At 39.5% G+C, this 14518-nt stretch overlaps 1 protein-coding gene across 1 annotated transcript in view; it reads right to left on the bottom strand.

Annotated features, from left to right (window-relative positions):
• ACTR3B (actin related protein 3B) overlaps positions 1-14518 on the bottom strand; it is a 991923-nt gene that overhangs the window by 252404 nt on the left and 725001 nt on the right. The window lies entirely within an intron of this gene.

Raw genomic sequence — 14518 nt, 5'->3', positions numbered from 1 at the left:
GCTGAGACTTCAGAGAGTTGTAATCCTTTTTCTGGTGGAGGGTCTTGCTCAATGTTGATGGCTGCTGACTGATCAGGGTGGTGGGGTGGGGTGGGGTGACTGTGGCAATTTAAAAAAATAAGACAAAAGTCCAGGCATGGTGGCTCGTGCCTGTAATCCCAGCATTTTGGGAGGGTGAGGCAGGTGGATCAATTGAAGTCAGGAAATCGAGACCAGCCTGGCCAACATGGTGAAACCCCATCTCAACTAAAAATACAAAAATTAGCCGGATGTGGTCGTGGGTGCCAGTAATCCCAGCTATGCAGGAGGCTGAGGCACGAGAGTCACTTGAACCCTGGGAGGCAGAGGTTGCAGTGAGCCAAGATCGTACCACTGCACTCCAGCCTGGGTGACAGAGCAAGACTCAGCCTCAAAAAAAAAAAAAAAAAAAAAGACAGCAACGTAGCTTGCCACATTGATTGATTTTTACACTTTCATGAAATATTTCTCTGCAGCACATGATGCTGTCTGATAGCATTTTACTCACAGTAGAACTTATTTTGAAATTGAAGTCAATCCTCTCAAACCCTGCCACTGCTTTACCAACTAAGTTAATATAATATTCTAAATCCCTTGTTGTCATTTCCACAATGTTTCCAGAATCTTCACCAGGAGTAGATTCCATCTCAGGGAGCCACTTTCTTTGCTTCTTCCTAAGAAGCAACATCTCATCCGTTCAAGTTTTATCATGACATTGCAACAATTCAATCACATCTTCAGGCTCCACTTCTCATTCTAATTCTCTTGCCATTTCCATCACATCTGCAGTTATTTCCTTTACCGAAGTCTTGAACCCCTCAAAGTCATACCTGAGTGTTGGAATCAACTTGTTCCAAGCTCCTGGTAATGCTAGTTTTTTTTTAACCTCTTCCCATGAATTAAAAATGGTCCTAATTGCACCTAGAAATCTTTTCCAGAAGATTTCCAATTTACTTTGCCCAACCAGATCCATGGAGGAATCACTATCTATGGCAGCTATAGCCTTATGAAATATACTTCTCAAATAATAAGACTTGAAAGTCAAAATCAGTACCATGCTGTTTTGGTTATTGTAGCCTTATAAGTATAGTTTGAAGTCCAGTAGTGTGATGCCTCCAACTTTGTTCTTTTTCTTTAGGATTGTCTGTGCTACACGGGCTCTTTCTTGTTTCATATGAATTTTAAAACAGGCTTTTTCTAATTCTGTGAAGAATGTCAATGGTAGTTTAATGGGAATAGCATTGAATCTATTACTTTGGGTAGTATGACCATTTTCATGATATTAATTCTTCCTCTCCATGAGCATGGAATATTTTTCCATTTGTTTGTGTCCTCTTTGGTTTCCCTGAGCAGTGGTTTACAGTTCTCCTTAAAGAGGTCATTTACGTCCCTTGTTAGCTGTATTCCTAGACATTTTATTATCTTTGTAGCAATTGTGAATGGCAGTTCATTCATGATTTGGCTCTCTGCTTGCCTGTTGTTGGTGTGTAGAAATTCTTGTGTCTTCTGCACATTGATTTTGTATCCTGAGACTTTGCTGAAGTTGCTTATCAGCTTAAGAAGCTTTGGGGGCCAGAACAATGGTGTTTTCCAGACATATAATCATGTCATCTGCAAACAAAGACATTTTGACTTCCTTCCTTACTATTTGAACACTCTTTATTTAGTTCTCTTCCCTGATTGCCTTGGCCAGAACTTCCAATATTACATTGAATAGGAGAGGTGAGAGAATCCTTGTCTTGTGCCAGTTTTCAAGGGGAATGCTTGCAGCTTTTGCCCATTCAGTATGATAATGGCTGTGGGTTTGTCATAAATGGCTCTTATTATTTGAGGCATGTTCCTGGTATGAAAAAAGACACATATACCAATGGAACAGAATAGAAATTAGATCATACATCTACAACCATCTGATCTTTGACAAACCTGACAAAAACAAGCAATGGGTAAAGGATTTCCTATTTGATACACAGTGCTCTGACAACTGGTTATCCATTTGCAGAAAATTAAAACTGGACCCCTTCCTCACACCTTATACAAAAATGAAGTCAAGATAGATCACAGACTTAAATGTAAAAGCCAAAACTATAAAAACCTTAGAAGAAAATCTAGGTAATAGCATTCAAGACATAGGCATGGGCAAAGATTTAATGATGAAACCACCAAAAGCAATTGCAACAAAAGTAGAAATTGATAAGTGGTATCTAATTAAACTAAAGAGCTTCTACACAGCAAAACAAACTATCGTCAGAGTGAACAGGCAATCTGCAGAGTGGGAGAACATTTTTGCAACCTATTCCACTTGACAAAGAACTGATACCCAGAATCTGCAAGGAAATCAAACAAATTTACAAGAAACAAACAACCCCACCAAAAAGTGGGCAAAGGATATGAACAGACACTTCTGAAAAGAACACATTCATGCAGCCTACAAACATATGAAGAAAAACCTCAACATCATTGATCATTAGAGAAATGCAAATCAAAACCACAATGAGATACCATTTTACACCAGTCAGAATAGCGATTATTAAAAAGTCAAGAAACAACAGATGCTGGCAAGGTTGTGGAGAAATAGGAACACTTTTACACTGTTGATGGGAATGTAAATTAGTTCAACCATTGTGGAAGACAGTGTGGTGATTTCTCAAAGACCTAAAATCAGAAATACCATTTGACCCAGCAATCCCATTACTGGGTATATACCCAAAGGAATATAAGTCATTTTATTACAAAGATACATGCACACGTATGTTCATTGCAGCACTATTTACAATAGCAAGGATATGGAATCAACCCAAATGCCCATCAACTATAGACTGGATAAAGAAAATGTGGCACATATACACCATGGAATACTATGCAGCCATGAAAATAAATGAGATCATTTCCTTTGCAGGGACATGGATGGAGCTGGAAGCCATTATCCTCAGAAAACTAAGGCAGGAACAGAAAATCAAACACTGAATATTCTCACTTATAAGTGACAGGTGAACAATGAGAACACATGGGCACAGAGAGGGGAACAACACACAGGTGCCAGTCTGGGGGTGGACAGGGGGAGGGAGAGTATTGGGAAAAATAACTAATGCATGCTGGGCTTAATACCTAGGTGATGGGTTGATAGGTACAGCAAACCACCATGGCACACGTCTACCTATGTAACAAACCTGCACATCCTGTACATGTACCCCAGAACTAAAGATTTAAAAAAAAAAGAAAGTCAAAAATCACTCTTTGATCCATGGACTGCAGAGTAGATGTTGTGTTAGCAGGCATGAAAACAATATTCATCTCCAGCGGAGTTCTTGGCTGACTAGGTCTATTGTCATTGAGCAGTATATTTTTAAAGGAAACTTTTCTTCTAAGCAGTAGGTCTCACCAGTGGGCTTAAAATATTCAGTAAATTATGTTGTAAACGAATGTGCTCTCATCTAGGTTTTGTTGTTTCATTTCTAGAGCACAGGCAGTGTTAATTTAGCATAATTTTAAGGGTCCTAGGATTCTTGAAATAGCACATGAGCATTGGCTTTAACTTAAAGTAACCAGCTACATTATCTCCTGACAAGAGAGTCCGCCTGCCTTTTAAAGTTTTGAAGCCAGGCCTTGACTTCTCTCTAGCTAGGAAAGTTCTAGACAGCATATTTTTCCAGTAGAAGGCTGTTTTATTGACATTCAAAATGTATTGTTTAGTGCAGCCACCTTCATCAGTGATCGTAGCTAGATCTTCTGGATAACTTGCTGCAGCTGCTCCATCAGCACTTGCTGCCTCACCTTCCACTTTTATGTTCTGGAGATGGCTTTTTTCCTTAAACCTCATGAACCAACCCTATGCTACCTTCCAACTTTTCTTCTACACCTCCCTCACCTCTCTCAGCCTCCATAGAATTGAAGAGAGTTAGGGATTTGTTCTAGATTAAGTTTTGGCTTAAGGGGATGTTATGGCTAGTTTGATCTTTTATCTAGATACTAAAATTGTCTCCCTATCAGCAAGAAAGCTATTTCACTTTCTCATCACTCGTGTGTTCACTGGAGTAGCACTTTTTAAATTCCCTTCAAGACATATTCCTTTGCCTTCACAACTTGGCTAGCTGTTTGCTGCAAGAGGTCTAGCTTTTGGTCCATCTCAGCTTTCTACATGCCTTCCTCACTAAGCTTTATCATCCTAGCTTTTGGTCCATCTGAGCTTTCTACATGCCTTCCTCACTAAGCTTTATCATCCTAGCTTTTGATTTAAAGTGAGATATGTGACTCTTCTTTTACTTGGAACACTTAGTGACCACTGGAGGGTTATTAATTGCCCTAATTTCAATATTATTGTGTCTCAGGGAACAGGGAGGTCCAAGGAGAGGAAGAGAGACAGGGAATGGCTGGTCAGTGGAGCAGTGAGAACATACACAGCATTTATGGATTAAGTTTGCTATCATATATTGGCACAGCATGTGAAGCCTCAAAAGAATCACAATAGTAACTTCAAGAGCGACTGACTGCAGATCCCCATAACAGATATAATAATAATGAAAAGGTCTGAAATATTGTGAGAATTACCTAATTGTGACACAGAGACATGAAATGAGCACATGCTGTTGGAAAAGTGGCTCCAGTAGACTTGTTCCATGCAGCTTTGTCACAAACCTCCAATGTGTAAAATTGCAGCATTTGTGAAGTGCAGTACAGTGAGGCTCAATACAATGAGGTGTGCCCATGTGCCTCCTCATCTACACCACTTAAAATCCCTGGGAAGTAGGAAAGAACGTCTCACCATTTATAGCACAGACCCCTTTCATCTACCCACTATTCACCTCACAGTCGAAGAAGCTGAATATTCAAAAGATCTTTTCAGTGCCTTCTGCAGGGTTCTGTTATGGGGTAAGGACGGAGGTTGTTCTGGAGTTCAGTCTAGTGAGCCTCATCACACTTACTGTTGTCTGAATACTGGTGTCCCCCTGAAATTCATATGTTGAAATCCTAAGCCCTCGGGTGATGAGGTTAGATGGGGCCTTCGGGAGGTGCTTAGGCCATAAGGGTGGAGTCCTTGTGAATGAGATTGGTGCCCTGATAAAAGAGACGTGGGAGAGCTGCTTGTCCTTTCCACTGGGTGAGGATGTAGTGAGAAGGCACCATCTATGAACCAGAAAGTGGGCCCTCACCACACACCAAATATGCCTGATCTTGGACTTCCCAGCCTCCAGAAATTTAAGAAATAAATTTCTGTTGTTTATTAGCCATGCAGTCTATGGTATTTTGTGATAGCAGCCCCAATGAACCGAGGCAACACCTTACTCCTCTTCTGCTGCCTTTAGAAAGTTGCACCCTCTTTAGAGATCTCCATCAAATTCATGAGACTAAGCCATCTTCAAGGTCCCTAGCTTGTCCCCTGGAGAATGGATTCAATTAGCCCCATTCAGAGTCAGTCATGTCAACTTAAGGACACCCTCTAACTGACTGCTGCTTTTTCCCTGACCTGAAGCTTAACATGCAAAGGAATCCACAGAAAACACACTCTGACTCCAAATGATCGCCAGTGGGGCCCAACATCTGTACCAATTTTTTTTAAAGCAGCCTGATTCTACTTTGGACAAGCCATTTAAATGAGGGTCTGGTCCCCTGGCAAAGACATGATCTGAGCTACCTGGAGTGTTTCTAGGAGAGTGAAGGATGCCTACCTGTGCCCCTCCACAGCTCCTCTGCTCTCCAAGGTCACCAGCCCATCACTTGCCACCAATGCTGATCAGCTCACCCCAGAAATATAAATTCCCTGTGATTTCTAGGGAATGAAGGAGCAGTGGTGATTTCAGAAACGATTCTTGTTATTGCCTTTTGATATGCATTTTTTGTCTGAAATCACTCAAAAGCCAATGGTTATAATTAGCCAAGGTCAAGGAGCATCAGATATACAAGCAAGGTCCAAGCTACTAATCACTCTAGCAGTTTTCAGTGCAAGGGCCTCTGCCCAATAACTCTTGGTTTCCTCTGCTTCCTGGCATGTCCTTTGGCACCAGAAGGTATTTTAAAAAGCTGGACTGCAACTTTCTATCAATTTCTAGATCTGTTCCTGCTGCTGGTGAAGCTGCTTCCAATTAACCAGTGTTTCAATTCTTAGAAACACAGAGATGAGGCAGATGCACGGCGCCAGAAATGAGAGTGCTTGGAAATGGAAGGAATGTTGATGTGGTGAACTCAGAGACGCACAGGGCAGATTCTCATACAATATGTCCTAGCATGGTCCCTCACAGTGCCTGGAAGGAATACCATTTGCATTTTAAAAATTATGAATGATTTCAAGCATGCTGAGTGTATTAGTACATTCTCACACTGCTAATAAAGACATACCTGAGATTAGATCATTTATAAAGGAAAGAGTTTTAATTGACTCATAGTTCCCCAGGGCTGGGGTGGCCTCAGGAAACTTATGAACATGGCGGAAAGGAAAGCAAACACGTCCCTCTTGTGTGAAGGGCAGCAGCAAGGGGAAGTGCAGAGCAAAGTGGGGAAAACCCCTTATAAAACCATTAGATCTCATGAGAACTTACTATCATGAGAACAGCATGGGGGGACTGCCCCCATGATCTAATCACCTCCCAGGAGGTCACTTCTCCAACACATGGGATTATAATTAGTATTACAATTCAAGATGAGATTGGGTTGGGACACAGAGCCAGACCATATCATTCTGCTCCTGGCCCTGCCCTAATCTCATATTTCTCATATTTCAAAACACAGCTATGACTTCCCAACAGTTCCCTAAAGTCTTAACTCATTTCAGCATTAACCCAAATTCCAAGTCCATAGACTTATCTGAGACAAGGCAAGTCCTTTCTGCCTATGAGCCTGTAAAATCAAAAGCAAGTTAGTTACTTCCTAGATACAATCGTGGTTCAGGAATGGGGTAAATACACCCATTCCAAATGGAAGAAATTGGTCAAAACAAAGGGGCTATATGCCCCATGAAAGTCCAAAATACAATAGGGCAGTCATTAAACCTTAAAACTCCAAAGTGATCTCCTTTGGCTCCATGTCTCACATCCAGGTCATGCTGATGTAAGAAGTGGGCTCCCATGGCTTTGGGCCGCTCCATCCCTGTGGCTTTTCAGGGGACAGCACCCCTCCCAGCTGCTTTCATGTGCTGGCATTGAGTGTCTGTGGCTTTTCCAGGTGCATGGTGCAAGCTGTCAGTGGATCTACCATTCTGGGGTCTGGAGGATGGTGGCCCTCTTCTCACAGCTCTACCAGGCAGTGCCCCAGTGGGGATTCTGTTTGGGGGCTCCCACGCTGCATTTTCCTTCCACACTGCCCTAGCAGAGGTTCTCCATGCAGGCTCCACCCCTGCGGCAGACTTCTGCCTGGATATCCAGGCATTTGCATACATCCTCTGAAATCTAGGTGAAGGTTCCCCAACCTCAGTTCTTGAATTCTGTGCACCCACAGGCCCAGCACCACATTTAAGCCACCAAGGCTTGGGGCTTGCACCCTCCAAAGTAATGGCCTCAGCTGTACCATGGCCCCTTTTAACCATGGTTGGAGCTGAAGCATCTGGGACACAGGGCACCATGTCCTGAGGCTGCATAGAGCAGGGGGACCCTGATCCCAGCCCATGAAACCATTTTTCCCTCAGCCCTCTGTGCCTGTGATAGGAGGGGCTGCTGTGTAGGTCTCTGACATGCCCTGGAGGCATTTTCCTCATTGTTTAGGTGATTAATATTAGGCTTTTGGTTACTTATGCAAATTTCTACAGCAGGCTTGACTTTCTCCCCAGAAAATGGGTTCTTCTTTTCTATTGCATAGTCAGGCTGCAAATTTTCTTTTCTTTTTTTCTGTCTTTTTTTTTTTTTTTTTTTATCAGATGGAGACTTGCTCTTTGACCTTGCTGGAGTACAGTGGTGATCTTGTCTCACTGCAACATCTGACTCCCTAGTTTAAATGATTCTCCTTCCTCAGCCTCCTGAGTAGCTGGGATTACAGGCATGCACCACCACACCCAGCTAATTTTTGTATTTTTAGTAGAGACAGGGTTTCATCATGTTGGCCGGGATGGTCTTGATCTCCTGACCTCATGATCCTCCTCCCTTGGCCTCCCAAAGTGCTGGGATTACAGGCGTGAGCTACCGAGCCTGGCCCAGGCTGCAAATTTTCTAAACATTTATGCTCTGCTTCCTCTTGAACACTTTGCCACTTAGAAATTTCTTTCACCAGATACCCTAAATCTTCTCTCTCAAGTTCAAAGTCCTACAGATCTCTAGGGCAGGGGCAAAATGCCACCAGTCTCTTTGCTAAAGCATAGCAAGAATCACCTTCATTCCCATTCCCAACAAGTTCCTCATCTCCATCTAAGGCCAACTCAGCCTGGACTTCATTGTCCATATCATGATCAGCATTTTGGTCAAAGCCATTCAATAAGTCTCTATGGAATACCAAAATTTTCCACATCTTCCTGTCTTCTCCTGAGCCCTCCAAACTGTTCCAACCTCTGCCTGTTACCCAGTTCCAAAGTCACTTTCACATTTTTGGCTATCTTTACAGCTGCACACCACTACCTGGTACCAATTTGCTGTATTAGTCCATTCTCATACTGCTAATAAGGAATTACCCAAGACTGAATAATTTATAAAGGAAAGAGGTTTAACTGACTCACAGTTCTGCAGGGCTGGGGAGGCCTCAGGAAACTTTACAATCATGGCAGAAGGGAAAGCAAACATATTCTTCTTCACAGGGCAGCAGGAAGGAGAAATGCACAGTGAAGGGGAGAAAACCCCTTATAAAACCATCAGATCTCATGAGAACTCACTCACTATCACTAGAACAGCATGGGGGGACCCCCCATAGTGATATAATCACCTCCTGCAAGTTCCTTCCCACAACACATGGGGATTACAATTCGGATCACAATTCAATATGCTATTTGGATGGGGACACAGAGCCAGACCCTATCACTGAGGATAATCGAAGAAGTTTCCATCCTGTGCCTACGCTGTACTATGATGTGGTGGACACTTCCGCAAGACTTGGCCCACAGCTCCGGCAACCATCACAGTTATGCTGAGAGAAGGGATTTACCATATGACTTTTAAACATGAGACAACACAGTCAACTCAGCCTTTGGGTTACTACTTAAAGATTCCTCTGATTTTAACTGATTTTAATTACTTGAAATGGATATAACTAATTAAACACATTAACTAAACATCCTCAAATAGCAGTTAGGGAGGGAAGAAAATATATACATATATACATATGCCTATTGACCTGAGTAAAGATATGCATTTTATACTGTGACCTCATGCACATGTGCATACACACATACACGACACAGACACACATGCACATGATACAAGACTTACTCTTACTAATCACCTTGTTTTCTAATGCTCTCTAGTCTTCACTATTCTATTTCATATTTTAAAAATCTTATGGGGAACTATGAATTGATTTCACAACCCACTAATGAATAGGATCTCATAGTTTGAAAAACTGTGATTTAGTTGATCCCTACTACCTGTTACAGATCAGATCGAATGAGCAAAGGCAACTAGAGAGGTGTTTGATATGAAGATGAAGGGGGAAAAAAACATCTCCAAAGAATTTGGATGTCTGTTCACTCTGATGATAGTTTCTTTTGCTGTGCAGAAGCTCTTTAGTTTAATTAGATCCCATTGTCAATTTTTGCTTTTGTTGCAATTGAAAAAGCCTTTTTCAAACACAGGATGGCACAAGGAAAAAGCCCTGCTAACAAGACGCCATCTCCTCCAACAGGGGATGAGGCATGTACTTGATGACACACCTAATATTAATCAAAGGAAAACAGAGCCGAAGTGGGTATAGTGTTCTCATCAAGCACATGTCTGCAGGTTCTTTTGAATTAGGAGGGATGGATTGGTGTCATTATTGGAATCAACTGACTCCAGTTGATTAAAAGGCAATGAGCCTTCAGGTCATACTGCAGAGGTCCCTATTTCCGATGTCATCATTAGTCTTTCTTAAGGAAGAATGGAATCCTAAAACCGAATCTGGTTACAAAGAACAAATATAATCAATGCACCACGTAATTCAACAGTTGTTCGTCGAGGGCCTTCTGTGTGCTTGGCATTGCTTAGCTATCATGGGGCATTTTAGATGAAACCCAAGACACCAAATGTCTCTACCACTACCAGGTGAGATAGAAAAGAAGAGTGCTCTGAAGTTGACTGAACCTCAATTCTTGCACTTACAGAGTTAGTACAAAAGGGTTGTTTAGTTTTATATTTGTTTCTAGTATGCATCAATCTGAGAATTTTCCATTTATTTAGCCACTTATTTATTCAGAAAATATTTTTTGAAGATGTTCTGTCAAACACTGTGCTAAGTAGTGGGATAAAATGGTGAACGAAAATAGAGTCTGTCTGCTTATGTCTAGCACAGAAGAGAAACATTATTAAAATTGGAAAATTACTAATGTGAAAATGCTATACAGGAAATACAAGAGATACATGGTGCTACGGGAACAAGAGAAAGAAAACTTCCTTGAGAAACGGCACTGGATTCTAAAATGAAATAATGAGTTGAAGTAAATTAAGAATGGGAGAGAGAATATTCCAGGCAGTATATGCAAAGGCTCTGTAAGGAGAGGAAGTATAGTGAGTTTGAGCAACCACACTGGCCTTCTTTTGGTTTGAGGAGAGTGCTAGAAAATTTGAAAAAAAATATATTAGATAGGGGAAAATATAGGGGCCATATTATGTTGAGTTTATTGGCTATGTTAAGGGTTTTTTTCTTTCTTTCTTTCTTTGTTCAAAGACCATTGGTATGCTCTTAACTGGCTTAAAACATCTTATTTAGTTTTCAGAAAGTTCACTCTGACAACAATTTCAGAATGTTTTTAGGGAAGCATAGACTGATTAGATGGGGGAACTCAGATTTATGCAAGTGAGAAATAATATCTTCTAAGGAGGCTGCGGTGGAGATAGAAGTACTCTAGACAAAGTTAAGAAGTATAGAATCAGTTGGTGAATGTTTTGTGTGAGCTAGGGGACTCAGTTATTTCCTTCTTTTTCATTTCTTCCTTCCTTCCTTCCTTCTTTGCTTTCTGATTTTTTTTTTTGTATATGGAGGTACAATTGCATTCATTGAAAATATCTTCTATTTTTTATGCATTGAATAATGAATGCATCATTGTCAAAAGTCAATTACCCAAAAAGGTGAGAACTTACTTCTAGACTTTTCATTTTGTTCTATTGATTTCTGTGTGTATTTTTGCACCAATGCTACATGTCTTAATAACTGCAGCTTTTTTCTGTAATAACTGTAGCTTTATTAGTATCATGTTGTGGAGGCCCTAACACTGCTTGTTTACAAAATTATTTTGGCCATCCTAGGTCATTGTATTTTGATACAAATTTTAAGATAAGCTTGTCAGTTTCCACAAAAACAACTAAAAGAAATTTGATAACAATTGCACTGAATCTATAGGACAATATTGGAAAAATGTTCATTAACAAATTGAGTCTTTCAATCTTTGAACGCAATCATCTCTCCATTTATTTGTATTTTTATTTTCTCTCAACAGTGTTTTTTAGTTTCAGTGTTCAGTTCTTACCTCACAATTTTATTTTTGATGCTATTGTAAATGGAATTTTTTCCTTATTTGCATTATTGGGCTGTGTGTTGCTAGCCTATAAAAATGTAATTAATTCAATATATTGATCTTGCATCCTACAACCTTGCTAAATGTGCATATCAGATCTTTTTTGCAGATTGCATTGGATTTTCTGCAAACAAGATTATTTCATCTACAAAGATTATTTGTCTAGATTATTTCAAAGACAATATTATGACTTTAATTATTATAATTGCCTTGGAACTTCTTGCACCAGCCCAGTACAGAATTGTCCGCATCTCCTAGTAAGGGGACAACACCAAGTCTTTCAACATTATGTGTGATATTAACTGACATTTCTTTCTTTTTTTCCACAGATGCCCTTTTTCAGGCTAAATTCTCTTCCATTTCTACATTGATGAGAATTTGTATGTGTTTTAAAATCATAAATGAATGTTGAATTGTATCAAATGTTTGTTCTATGTCTCTGAAATAATTATTTGATAATTTGGTGTGCTGCATTAATTGACTTTCAAATGTTAATGAAACTTGCATTCTGAGAATATATTACACAAGGTCATAATGTATAATCTTATTCTGATACTACCAGATTTGATTTGTTAATATTTTATTAGAGATTTTTGTGTCTACGTCCATAAAGGATACTGAAATAACATTTTATTTTCTTGAGATGTTTGTCTGGCTTGGTATCAGTGCAACACTGGCCTCATAGAAATAGCTAGGAAGTGTTTCCTCCCTTAGTTTTTGAAAGGTCTTTGTACGATTGATATTATTTATTCCAGAGTTGTCCAATAGAAATAATAAATGAAGCCCTCCAAAGTTGGACTTTTCTTTATGAAGTAGTTTGAAATTACTGATGCAATTTATTTACTTGTTACAGGTCTATTTGAGTTTTCTATTTCTCCTTAAGTCAGTTTTGATTACTTGTGTCTTTTCATGAAATTGTCCATTTCATCTAAATTTTTAAGTGTTTTTGCATAAAATTACTCATCATAATCCCCTAATATCATGTTAATTTCTGCAGTCTGAGAGACATTGCTATCTTATTACTCATTTTAGTAATTTGTATCTTTCTTCTGTTTTTAGTAGGTCTTGCTAAAAGCATAAAAGAGGACTTCAAATAATACAGAAATAATGGATTAAAGATCAACCATAGGACTGAGATAGAACACCTGAAAAACATCTCACACGCACTCCAAGCTATAATCAAGACCTTATTGGAAAGGGCAAACGCAAAGCTTACTGGATGAATGAGAAGCTGCTGAGATTACTTGCTTAAATATGTCATTTGGGTTGCCAGAGAAAGCCACCCACAGGGATGTTCAGCACATTAGAGCTTGCAGTCTATTGATAGAGTTCTAAGAGAGGCTATTTATTGGTAGATGTCTTGCTGGTGGAACTCCACTGTAAATCATCTGGAGGAGATGCTAGTAGAAGTCCCATTCTGGGACCTTATGATCACGTAAGTTAATAGTTAATAAACTCATATATACATATATATTCATTCATTCCATTGGTTCTGTCCCTCTAGAGAACCCTAATACAGGTACTATCATTTTAAAGATGTTAATTTTTCCAAACCATGAGTATGGAACACAAACTAAAACTAATGAAAGAAGTTAAGGAGGATACAAACAAATGGAATGTATTTGTTTGTATCCTCCTCAACTTCTTTCATTAGTGTTAGTTTTGTTTTCCTTGTAGAGGCCTTCACCTCCTTGGTTAAATTTATTCCTACATATTTTAATTTCTGTACCTATATAAATGAAAGTTGCTTCTTGATATATTTCTCAGCTAGTTCATTATTGGTGTATAAAAACACTACTAATTTTTGTATATTGATTTTGTATCCTGCAACTTTACTGAGTGTAATTATCAGGTCTAAGGGCTTTCTGGTGGCATCTTTAGGTTTTTCTAAATTTAAGATAACGTCATCTGCAGATGGACAATTTGACTTTCTCTTTTTCCAATCTGAAAGACTTTTATTTCTTTCTCTTGCTTTATTGTTCTGGCTAGCATTTTCAACACTACAGCATGTGCTATGTAGAACAGCTTCTATTCAACACAGGAGTGGTGAAAGTGGGCATACTTGTTGTATTAGTCCATTTTCATACTGCTATGAAGGAATACCTGAGAAAAAGAGGTTTAATGGACTCACTTCCACATGGCTGGGGAGACCTCACAATCATGGTGGAAGGTGAAGGAGGAGCAAAGGCAAGTCTTACATGGTGGCAGGCAAGAGAGGATGTGCAGGGGAACTGCCAGTTCCTCATGGCTGGGGAGGCCTCACAATCATGGCAGAAGGCAAAGGAGATGCAAAGACATATCTTACATTGCAACAGGCAAGAAAAGTGCCAAGCAAAAGGGGGAAGAGCCCCTTATAAAACCATCAGATCTTGTGAGAACTCACTATCATAAGAACAGCATGAGGGTAACTGCCCCTATGATTAAATTACCTCCCACTGGGTCCCTCCCATGACATGTGGGGATTATGGAAACTACAAGATGAAATTTGGATGTGGACACAGCCAAACCATGTCACTTGTGTCTCATTTTAGTTTTTAGAAGAAAGGTTTTCAGCTTTTCCCCCATTCAAAATAATGTTAGCTATGTGTTTGTCATATATGGCCTTTATTAAGTTTTGTGTTTTTTTCTATGTCTAGTTTTTTGAGAGTTTTTATCATAAACAGTGTTGAATTTTATCAAATGCCTTTATTGCATCTACTGAAATGATTATATTGTTTTTGTCTTTTATTCTGTTGATGTGATGTATTATATTTATAAATATTTGTATATATTAAACTATCCTTGCATCTTTGGGATAAATCCCACTTGATCATGGTGTATTATCTTTTTGATATGCTGTTAAAATCGGTTTGTTAGTATTTTGTTGAGGATTTTTGCCTCTGTTTA

This window comes from Pan troglodytes, chromosome 6, assembly GCF_028858775.2.
Source record: "Pan troglodytes isolate AG18354 chromosome 6, NHGRI_mPanTro3-v2.0_pri, whole genome shotgun sequence".
In the NCBI taxonomy this organism is placed as follows: Eukaryota; Metazoa; Chordata; class Mammalia; order Primates; family Hominidae; genus Pan; species Pan troglodytes.
The sequence above is the reverse complement of the archived record's forward strand: the minus strand, read 5'-3'. Positions and strand labels throughout refer to the sequence as shown.